The sequence below is a fragment of the Bradysia coprophila genome, assembly GCF_014529535.1.
Source record: "Bradysia coprophila strain Holo2 chromosome IV unlocalized genomic scaffold, BU_Bcop_v1 contig_5, whole genome shotgun sequence".
NCBI classification, from domain to species: Eukaryota; Metazoa; Arthropoda; class Insecta; order Diptera; family Sciaridae; genus Bradysia; species Bradysia coprophila.
The window spans coordinates 5,116,932-5,125,936 of record NW_023503374.1 but is presented as its reverse complement, the minus strand read 5'-3'; the positions used below and the strand labels follow the sequence as shown (position 1 = coordinate 5,125,936).

Genomic DNA, 9,005 nt, shown 5'->3' with positions numbered 1-9,005 from the left:
ATTCTAACTGATACAAAAAAATTGAAATTTACTTAAAAATTGAAGAAAAAACAAAATTGCTCAGCGGTGGGAAATTTGTACACAAAAAATGTTCGTGGTAGGAATGAAACGTGTGTATGCGATTACGATTGTACAATAGAAAATTATCTTGAAGGTAGTTCATATATGTTATATAGTGTCACCAGTGTCTTGATTGTTTTAATACTGAGTGCTGATCAACAAAACACGTATGGGTAGGGCGTAATGGTAAAAATACGATGGGAAAATCGTGTATCAATGCATCTCATTTTCTGCGTTTACCTTGCAAAGAATGTAACTTTCAGAACATTTGATTTTACCATGTTACAAACGGCAAGCATATGACCAGTATTATTCAATGAAAGTAAATAGACTTATCTACTTTCATTGGTATTATTATCGGTTATATTACTATATATTAGTCTTGTACTTCAATTTTTTTATCATTCATTTTACTCTTTAAAGGACCATCTTACCCAGAGCTTGTCATTATTTTTGTCGTTGTTATCGATAACAGATGGCTAATACGGCTATTATGTGACATATCAGTTGCACATAGAATGTGAAACGGTGGCGGGACATTTCGACACCGTCAATATCGTCAGGAACGATATTATCGTTTTTTTGGACGATACTATCATCTAAAAAACGATACTATCGTCTAAAAAACGATAATATCGTTTTTAGACGATAGTATCGTCCAAAAAAACGATAATATCGTTTTTTGGACGATAGTATCGTCTAAAAAACGATATTATCGTCCAAAAAATTTTCATCCAGGACGATAATATCGTCTAAATTGGAAAATTCTAAAATATTGTCTGGACGATAGTATCGTTTTCTGGACGATATTATCGTTCAGAAAACGATACTATCGTTTTCTGGACGATATTACCGTTCTAGAAAATCTAATGGATATTTTCGTTTTCTGTACGATAATATCGTCCAAAACGATAATATCGTCCTGGGCGATATTATCGTTTTCTTAAATGATAATATCGTCCAGCACGATACTATCGTTTAAAAAAACGATAATATCGCCCAGGACGATATTATCGTTTAGTTTTGGGTGGTAATATTGTCCAGGACTTAATTTTACTCAGAGGTGCAGCAAGAACCGAATTCTCTTCCAAAATATCAAAAAACAATTGTCAGAGGAAATCACCTACACATCAGTGTTTAAAAAAGGCGTTTAGTTCGTCCCTAAATAATTCATCTTTTTACGAAATGAATACCAACTTAGATTGTACATAAAAAGCGTTTTAACACGCCGAGCGATCCGGCCCATTGCCCCGGAGCGAAGCGGAGGGCCGCAATGCGAGCTGGGCGCCGGAACGGTGTCGGAACTTAGGAGTTAATTTTTTTTTTCTCGCATCGTCTCATAATTAGTCTGTGTAATTTTTCTATTATAAAATTTAAATTTACGGAACCAAATGAACCAATTTTTAATATATATTTGCCGTCTATAAAAAGGTGTTTATCTACAAGATTTTGTGTTTCGTCTTCAACAACCATCCAGAACGATAATATCGCCCAGGACGATATTATCGTCTAGAATTTTTATTTTAAATAAATTAAAAACGATATTATCGTCCTGGACGATATTATCGTCTCAAATTTAAAAAAATTAATAAATTAAAAACGATATTATCGTCCCAAAAATTATCGACCAGGACGATAATATCGTCCAAAATAACGATGAATTTGTTCAGAAAAAGAAAATAACGATAATATCGTCCAGCGGATATTTTCATCCAGGACGATATTATCGTCAAAAAAACGATATTATCGTTTTTTGAACGATAATATCGTTTTTTAGACGATAGTATCATCAAAAAAACGATAGTATCGTCAAAAAAAACGATAGTATCGTCCAAAAAAACGATATTATCGTTTTTTTAACGATAATATCGACAAGAAAACGATCGTCCTGAAAATATTTTAAAATTTATAATTTTAGACGATATTATCGTCCTGGATGAAATTTTTTTAGACGATATTATCGTTTTTTAGACTATCGTTTGTACTATCGTTTTTTGGACGATACTATCGTCTAAAAAACGATAATATCGTTCCTGACGATATTGACCGTGTAGTTATGTCGCCTCACCCATCTACAATAGGTAAGTGTATAGTAGCGATAGATGTAATAGAAACTCTTATTTTACTCACGAGACAAAGCTCCAGTTATGTTTCCTTTTCTGTAAACTTATTTGAAATCGACATCGATATAGATTGTGAGTGTCCGGAACGGTTTCATAAATAAAGTATAAATAACAAAACAAAAAAGAAAATTTAGTTTTCTTCCACGTTAAATCAAACGGTACGGCTAGGGCAATAACTCAGTTTATTTTTTGTGTGACATGAAAGCAATTATTTGCTGAAACTGAAAATATGGTTTATGATTAATTCTCGCACTATCCGCAAAAATGGTTGAATTGTTTTTGATGGGAAATATGTCAAACTTATGTGCGAGTAAATAATCGTCTAGATTTTGTTTACAAATATTTTTTTCCCGCAAAATCACTACTGGTACGACATTGTATTCGATGCCATTGATTGATGAAGGTCACATTTGTATTATAATTATTTTTACCACAGACCTTACATTCTAGTTCTTGTGGTGTTCTAGGTTTCGAACACGAGCGGTATGAAATGTAGGGTAGGCGTAACGATTATTATTATTATATGCTTCACAAATCTTTTACGTCCATTGTTCTAAGTATATTTCCTACAGACAAATACTAAACTCATATTTTGAAATTCTGGGAGACAATATATTTCAATCAGGTATGTTTGTCTTTTTGTAGAGAATCGATGGAAGACTAAGAAAATGCTACTTTGTCATCAGAGCTGTCGTGGGTCGGAACGAATGTTTAAAATAAAAACCTAGAATTTCGTACTGGTTTCTTTGAGTAGGCTGACTGAGTGTCTTATTTACTTATCAAAATTACACTTGTAGGAACTCTACCACTGGAAGCTTAACGGTCATCTCCACAGAATAGTCCGGTCCATCTGAGACTGGCGTGCATATCCTTTGAGGTGTCAGCTATATACCAATCTCAGATTTCGCACCTTCTCCAAGATGAGGATCTACCATCATTAGATGGCAAGTGCCTTAACGGTTTCCTATCGAAAACGGGGAAATTCCATCAATAGAAGTAGTAAGGTCTGGGAGTAGGTAACAAAGGATCTTTGATCTGGATCTGGGCTTCTCCTTCTTAATGGAGGAAGCCTACCAAAACTCTAATCTAATCTAATGTGGCTCTACATGCTTCATGCTTGGCATCGAGAACATATTTTGCTGAAATTTCTTGCATTTTCTGGAAAATGCTTTTCGAGAAATTCGAGAACGTTTTCAAGAATTTTCGAGGAAACCAATACAATTCGAAAAAATTCACGAAAATATTTTCTCAGGAACAGGTTCTCATGCTTAACATAATTTTAAAGATGAGGTTTGTAGTAACTGGAGCACGCAGTGTTTTCAACTTTTAGCTGTCATGTCGTGACAGAGAAGCCCCTAGAATTTCTCAGACGTAGCCAAATTTTTCAGTTTAATCAAAAACTCTTATTTCCGTGAAGATGAAACCCAATAAATCTCTATTTGCCCGAAATCTACCTGACCTCAGCTATCCAATTATAGATGACCAATGACAATGATCGTCTTCACGCTTCACCTGTTGGAGAATAACTTCGAACACCTCCTAGTGTCTCTGCACAGGTCTATGTTCTAGGGCAAGTCAAGCATGTCAATGATTATTCTAATTTTAGTTATCGAATCTTTTAGTTAATTTGATAAAAGTTTTTTTTTTACCAAATTGATGCTTTTACTTCATTTGTTCTAACTTAGATTTTCCTATATAAGGCGACGTTATCCAGCCCTCATTATTTTCTTTGACCGTTGTTGACGATAACAGATTTTGTGAATATCTTCTGTCCAGATTTCCAATCACAGCCTTGCTGAAAATTCATGAGCTAGCAATCAATTTCTTCAAACTAATATTTTTTGTAGCAACTTAATACGCTTTTCCATATTTGTCACAGTAATATATGATTATCTATTAGACTATGCGTGTGGTACAATTAACTTAGGAACATGAAATGTTAATTTACATGTTAAACAACACCCGATTATTAGACAACCTATGTCATGTTTATGTTACATTTTTTTATGTACAGCCAATTACTTAATGCCGTAAAATATCAATGCAACTCTATCACTACCTCGATCACCACCACCCCCAAATAATATCTGCAAACAAGATAAATGAAATTGAATTTATCATGTAATAAGCTTTTCACGTCGACGAAATGACTCTATGTTCAATCCATGCGTGTAATCCTCCATCATCCCATAAATATTCATCTCTTCCACCACTCAAATCACAGCATCCAAAACACTCATAAATTATTCCTAAGGGAAATAAATGTGAAAAGACATCCACACAATGTCTCCGATCGTGATCATGCGTTATTATCGTTGAGGAGATATTTATGTAATGGAAAAAACACACAGCCGTGTGCTTGCATGATACTCGATTACATTGTACGTATACATGCTGCTCTTGGTTCGTCTGGAAGTAACATGTCTCACAATAATAACAACACAATTCTCCTCTCCAACTGAAGCTCTGCTGATATTTCCATCAGAATGTGCGCAGAAAGCAAAATAAAAACGGGAAATTACTCTCTGTGCGACTGGGTTACTCTCTCGTTCGTTCAGTTTTCCACTCTCAGTCTTAGCTCTTCAAAAAAAAACAACAACACCAAACAACAACGTAAATAAATAAATTTTAATTAATTTGTCGTCAAAATTTAAGCATCGGCTTTTTTCTCTGCATATGACCTGAACACATGGTGTACGACTATTAAAAATACAGTCGAGTAATTGCTAAATATCGCGGGACCGTTTGAGTTTAAATTGATTGACTTTTATTATGATGGTCTCAAGTTGTTCGATATTTCACGCGTTCGTTAACATTTCATTGAATTGTTGTGTTGTATTCATCACAATATGAAAAATACGAATCAAACAAAAGAATTTTGTTTGATTTAAACGCTGGTTGTTCATTCATTGGTTATAATTATCATCACCGATCAACGGAGTTTTATTATGCGTTTCTATGACGTACTGTATGATATATGATACAGTTTTTAATGTGGTGATATTCTTTGTTAAACAAAACACTTGGACTATAAATGTTTTCATATGCTCTGCATTAATATAGTAACCGCGAGACGTTCGATGATAACGACACTTATAATCTCTCGTACATACAGTGGATTTTCATATTTTGTTTATTCATAAATTGAACATTCCATTGTGGTTGAACATCAAAAGTGAATAATCAAAAATTGTTTTATTTATAATTTAAAGTTGCTTGACGAGAAGTTTTGTGTGAGTTAGATATTTCTATCTAATATTGACATCAATATAAATAAATTCTCGTGTTATAGGCAGTATGTATATAGACGTTTCGCATAAAAATAATAATATTTTATTCTCGATTGATTCGGTTCAATGAATTTATTGGGCCCGCAATTATAAATACAAATTTATGTTATGTTTCAATTCATTGGAATTCATTAGCACATATTTCATAGAGCAGTTCGATTCGGTTTAGAATTGATGGAAAGACATTGGATATCATTGCAATCAATATAACAAGTCCATTTTTTTTTTTTCAAGTTCGTTATAGCTTGGTGGCTATACTGGATGTATATCCGTCCGATAAAAATAGATGGAAGAATATAAAGGTGTATTAATAATTTACCATTGCCACGAAATAATCAATAACACACTAATGTAGGTTATTATTCTACTATACGTACTCCATACCCAACAGCTACCACATTAACTTAGGGTGAACCGGTTTAACGCCTCTTTCATGCCAGGGAGGTTTAAGTTTTATGTCTTTTCCACCGTTTGTTATACTAGTGAAATATGTGTAGATGGAGAGATTTTTCGGTGATTCTACAATGTAAAATTGCATTATAAGAATTGTCCATCAGCTGAAGACAGTTGGGTTCGTTTTGCATGATAGCAATTCATATATTTTTCAAGGTAAACCCGAACGAATGCGACGCATATTTTCGCGGATTGTGTAATTTCAATTTCGATTCAAACGTTAAGTGTTCATCGCGTGGAAATGTTTTGCGGTGAATACGGTCTTGATAAACAGTAGTGTAGATCAATGGATAAAGAGTTACCGTGAAAGTGTGTTGATTGTTGGAATCGATGTAAATATTAGTTGGTTTTTTGTTGTAATTTTTAGTCGAAGCAGACGCAACAGATTGAATAGAAGTTGTGTTTTCGATGCAACTGAATCAGTTGTGATAAATAGTCCTTTCTGTTTGTGACAGTGACTAATTACAGTGATAAGTTGACTTCAATGCAAGTTACATAGAGTGGCAGCGATAATTCTTAAGATTCTGATTTGGAAACGAGTGATGTAATAGCTTAAACATGCAGTGAAACATTCATTATTTTCGTCATTCGTTGTAATTTCACGAAAAGGGCAGATATGTGTGTGGCTTTCGCTTACCCTTTTATTTTCTGTGCGTCGTTGGCATTTAACTTAATTGCATTCTGTGGATTTGTGTTGAAATTGGATTTACTGTTTCACCCCATCCCCCTGAAAAAAGTCAATTAGTCAAATCGATCTAACGATTCACGACAGTCCAGGGCTATTTATTTCGATTGGTAATACGAAGGGCGAATGTGAAACATTTTGTTTGTGTTTGGTCAGTTTAATTAATGAAAAATGGAAGACATGCAATGTCATGAATAAATCATGAGGAACAGAGTTAATCTCGAAATAGATGTGAGGAATGAATTACCAGGAAAGCTTATTTATGCAAACTATTCGGAATTATTACTCTGATTCCTGCGCGTCATCTAGATTATCTAATTAACGGTTTCAAATGATTTAAAAAAAATGGATTACAGTGCCAAGAATGTGAAATGTGCAGTTGTTTTTACTACATCTGAATTCACCAGCTGTCCGCATATAAACAGTGTGTTTATTAAACACACACTCCCTGTTTAATAAACAATAAAAACGCAAGCTAAACGGTGTCTTTGCTATACGGAAACGTGTTATGTGCGCACATAGATGACGTCAACATAGCAGAGACACTGAATATAATTTCGCTTTGGACTGATTATTATACACACGGTAAATTTCACTGGAGTGCATAATTTGCATCAGCTGGTCTTTTATCAGCTGGTGTTCATGTCCTCAGCAAAATTTACCGAGTGTACAAAGAGTTTGTATTTGTAATACAGCTGGTGAATTCGGATGAAGTAAGAAACTGCACATCACAAAGTCGAATAGACTGTAATTTTCCAAAAACAGAGGAAATCATTTCGATATCACCGGTTTAACGGATTAACGGATTAAAGAAAAAACCAAGTAGTGGAGTGATTGCTACACATACTCCAATCGAATACAAAAATCGATGCCGTATAGATATTGGAATATGGAATTTTATTACGTTCTACGGTTCTACGGCTTAACTTATCTTTAAATTGACGAGTTTTCGATGTCAAAATGTGTTGAATTGATTAGCTTCACAGAATTGTTACTAAGCTAAGTGTCGAACTTTATCCATCAATCGTAAACGGTGCGATATCGAATTTCTAAAGTTTGATTTACAAACAATTTCGTTATCAACACTACTGCTACGAGACATTTGTTTAAGGTGAATACATTTCAAAAGGTAATTGAAATTGTGTAGTTTGAGTTGGTATTAGGTGAACGAAGAAAGAACTTAACATGATTCTGCTCTTCACCCCTCACACCTCACCTCACACTCACTACTACAAAATGACTTACGATAGAGTTTCTATCGGGTACTCTTACTCCTATTTAGGGCTCAGGAAAAATGTTTGGTCGTCATAAAATGAGACAGTTGTTTTCGTAAATACCGCATTGGTGCTACGGGAAAGTCAGTTTTCTGTCAAAGTAGCAATATAAGTAGTTTTGTTATTAGTATTTAGACCAGCTGAACATCACCTGATGCAAATTCCTACCTAAATTTTACTGACCGACTCGCTTGTAAGGGATTGCGTAAAGTTGAAGTAATGGGGTACGAATAGGTATGTGAACAAGAAAACGATATTTAGTCACCTGTCACCTTTTCCAATGAAATTTGTTATTTATAATTGCAATACCAAAAGTATACACTGCGATAACGGGCTAATTTATCCGACTTCACCTTTGTGGATATTTAGAAACACAATAATCATTTCAGTGTTCGACATTAATTATGGTTAACATTATAAGTATGTACATTTTACATACGTAAGCCTTTCAAACATGTCTGGAAATCATTGATAACGTTTATTTTTACAAGATATAATATGAAGATAGCGAATCGGGCGATACACTTGCTTCGAGTGTTGATATTGTTTTTTATGAATTTTTTAAATTCAAAAACTTTATTTATTCGGGAATGTCGCTGTAAACATTGTTACTTTTTGAAATGTGAAATCTATGATTTTTTTTGAATATCGTCTAATGTTCTTCGCGTATTTTGAACGTTGTTTAGGAACTTATGAGAGGTTTCCAGCACGAGTTGGAGGCGAGTTCCGGAATCGAATTATATTACCACATTTGTTTATTAGCGATGAACCCTCTACACATTTGTAGCCTACATCTCGGCGGAAAAATATTTGTTTTTTGATTATTTATCTGAACCAAAATCGTGTGTTGAAAAAGTAAAACCATTAAAGCGCGCAAAAAACACAGAAAATATTTCTATACAACTGTGACACTCCGCTATTATAAGTACTAGAATGAATGTTTGCTGTGTTCACTTCGGCTGTAATAGTCATTTGTGCACCTGTTTGGGACGGTTGATTTAAGGCACTTTCGCTTTTGGATCACAAGGGACGAAAGTAAAGAAATTCAACCGTGTGCGAGAGTTGCTGCCCGCGCCGAAGGCAAGGGCCGCAATCGCACAGGTTGAATTTCTTTATGTCG

General features: G+C 34.3%; 1 protein-coding gene across 5 annotated transcripts in view; it reads left to right on the top strand.

Annotated features, from left to right (window-relative positions):
* Window positions 1-5,040: 5,040 nt before the first annotated feature.
* LOC119071717 (solute carrier family 12 member 4) overlaps window positions 5,041-9,005 on the top strand; it is a 152,168-nt gene continuing 148,203 nt past the window's right edge. Inside the window, exon 1 of one of the 5 annotated variants that reach the window (XM_037176718.1) lies at window positions 5,041-5,416. The gene's annotated coding sequence lies outside the window, so the exon portion shown is untranslated. Of the gene's footprint in view, window positions 5,417-6,120; window positions 6,259-9,005 lie in introns of those variants that run through there. The other 4 variants (XM_037176716.1, XM_037176721.1, XM_037176726.1 and 1 more) reach the window with 4 other exon arrangements.